The sequence below is a fragment of the Phodopus roborovskii genome, unplaced genomic scaffold (genome assembly GCF_943737965.1).
Source record: "Phodopus roborovskii unplaced genomic scaffold, PHOROB, whole genome shotgun sequence".
NCBI classification, from domain to species: domain Eukaryota; kingdom Metazoa; phylum Chordata; class Mammalia; order Rodentia; family Cricetidae; genus Phodopus; species Phodopus roborovskii.
In genome coordinates, this window is record NW_026126418.1 from 65298722 (window position 1) to 65301591 (window position 2870).

The 2870-nt window shown below is 41.8% G+C and overlaps 1 pseudogene; it reads right to left on the reverse strand.

Annotated features, from left to right (window-relative positions):
* Positions 1-2144: 2144 nt before the first annotated feature.
* On the reverse strand, positions 2145-2235 carry LOC127222904 (uncharacterized; annotated as a pseudogene).
* Positions 2236-2870: the final 635 nt, after the last annotated feature.

Sequence of the window (2870 nt, forward strand, 5' to 3'; positions counted from 1 at the left end):
ACACAGACACACAGACACACACACACACACACACACACACACACACGGTCTCTGAGGACCAAGGCAAGGCCAGGAGGAGATAAAGAAGTCTCTACACTTTAGCCTTCTTTCTGGGATTCTAAGACAAAGTCTCAGGTGATTCTTTCCATTGTTCAGACCCAGCCTGTAATTCAGGCAGGTGTTACCAGGTGGTGGGATATCTGGATTCCAATCTCAGGTGACTTACTTATGACTCTCTATAGGAGCGGGTCACCAGAAGAGAGAGCTTAACCATCACTCTCTGAATCACTGCTTCTAAACATTCTGGGTGTGGGGGTGCTGATTATAGAGAAAGTGCTTGTTCACTAAGTTTAATACATCTATAAAAGGCATCTCTGTATAGCTGCTTTTTGTTTTGGAGTTTTGTTTTTTGGGAGTGGGTTTCTCTGTGTAGCTTTGGAGCCTGTCCTGGAACTCACTCCAGAGATCAGGCTGGTCTTGAATTCACAGAGATCTGCCTGCCTCTGTCTGCCGAGTGCTGGGATTAAAGGTGGTGCCACCACTGCCAAGCTGTATGGCTACTTATTGTTGTTGTTGTTGCAGTGATAAAACACCATGACCAGTGCATCTTATAGAAGAAAAGAATTAATTTGGGCTTATAGTTCCAGAGGGAAAGTCCATAACGGAGGGGAGGCACGGCAACAGGAGCAGGAAGCTGAGTGAGAGCTCACTTCTTGAACCTCACTCACGAAAAAGAGTGAACAGAAAGTGGAGCAAGGCTATTACTTTCAAAGTGACTCTCCAGCAAGGCTGCAACTCCTATAATCTCCCTCAACAGTGCCACCAACTTGTCCCAAGTGCTCAAATATCTGAGCCTATAGGAAACATTTCTCACTTAAACCACCATAGTCAGCAACCCTCTTTGCTGGCTTTGCTGCCTTATCTTTAAAGGAAAAGCTTTGAGAAAAGCAAGTCTAATGCTGAACTCTGAATTTCTAAGATTTCACAGTATAAGATTTGTCACAGGCCTTTTTCATTTTTGAATTGCTGTAGTTCTTAAAGTTTTAGGCTGTCCCCCTTTCCCATGGTTTATTTAAGCTCTTTCCAATAACCCTTGAAGGCCAATCTTCGCTTAGGCTTACTTTCATTATTTTTAGAAACATCTCTCCATCATCGTGGTCTCTGTCTCTTTATTTGCACCCTCTTTTCCCTTCACCTGTTGGAACTGACTTAGTGTGCTTCCTTAAGCTCTCTCAAATGCCTCTATTTCTTCTCTGGTATGCTGCTCAATCAATAAAGGGCCATTCTTTCACTTGCAGTGAAAGTGCAATGAAGACTGGATAATGCAACCCAGATCTTTAGGGTCAGTTTCTGACTTGGGTTAATATTGATTTCTGGGAAACTGAAGACTCATAAAGACCATTCTCCTCCTAGTGGATACTCTAGAATATGTTTTTCTGCTTGGACATCTTAGAGAGAAGCTTACAATGGCAAGAACTCATGTTCCATACATGATCTGCTTATATCTGTGGTGGTTATGTCTATGTGTCTTCTATTTCCTCAGAGAACTCTTATATAACATCTTTACAGCTCATTATAAAATAGTCACTAGTGCCCAAATGCACTTACTCCTTAGATTTTGCATCTTCCTTTGCCTTGCTTTAATTTTTTCTTTAACCTGGATGCCCTGGGCTTGCGCTCTTCCTCCTATACAATGCCACCAAGTCAATCCTTGCCTCAGGCTCTGCTTTCCAAAGACTTTGGACTGAAATGTCTGGCCTCAGATCACAAAGTGTCCTTCTGGTTTTCATTTTTATGTTAAAGTGCTTTTAAAGCATATGCCAATTGTGGCCTCTGATCCTGCTGACACAGTGCTGAGATCACTCCTGACTTCCCAGAGGAAGGACCTCCTCAAGCCTCCTCCTCGCAGTCATCCACGCTGCTGTCCAGATCTTCAGTGCCCACCCCTCCCGGTAGTTCTAGACTCTTGTTCTTCTGCTTCATATAGAGTTCCTGGGCCATTTTCCGGTACTGCCGGAAGTCCTCCATCACGGTCCCCCTTCTTTCCACCACTTCCTTTGCAGCTTTGGACTGGCTCAGCGATCCTTCTGCTCGAAGATCTTAAGAGTGTTTCTTTATATCCTTTTTCATTTGCTTTATCTGATAAAAATATGGAAGGCTTCAAGAATTTGCACAGGTACTGTGCTAATCTCCGTATTGTTCCAATTTTAGTATATGTGCTGCCCAAGCGAGCACTAATTAATTATATCTTCTTAGAGAGTTTAACTTATTGTCTCTGTTTGCTAGGGCCATCATAACAATATATGGCAACTTAAATGGCTGAAGGAGTCAGAAATGTATTCTCTCACAGTTGTTAATATCTGAAATACAAATGAACGCATTGGCACAGCTTTGTTTCTTCCTCTGCTTTTGTCAGCCTCTGGTGGATCTAGAAGTTTCTTGGCTGTGACAGTCTAGCTGTAGGCTCTACCTCCATCTTCAAATGATTTCTCTCTTCCTGTTTTCACATGGCACTCTCCTCTCTCTTACAAAGTCACATGCCATATTGGATCCTTCCTAATAATCTCATATTGACTTGATTTTATGTGCCAAGACTTTATTTCTAAATAAAGTCTCATCCTTGAGTACTAGAAATATTTTGGGCAAGCACAACTTCAACCTATGATTTCTTATATAAGCATTCTCACTACCAAAATTCATTCTTTGATTTGCAAGATACCCCATTTATAGCCTCTATCTATCTGAATCTAGAGTCTTGTTTATCCTAGGCAAAGACTCTACCACTGAGCTACACACCAGCTCTTCCACCCATAATTATTTTTTATGTGATGCCAGTGTTTATGAAGTTATTTTGAGACTTCTAAAAATAT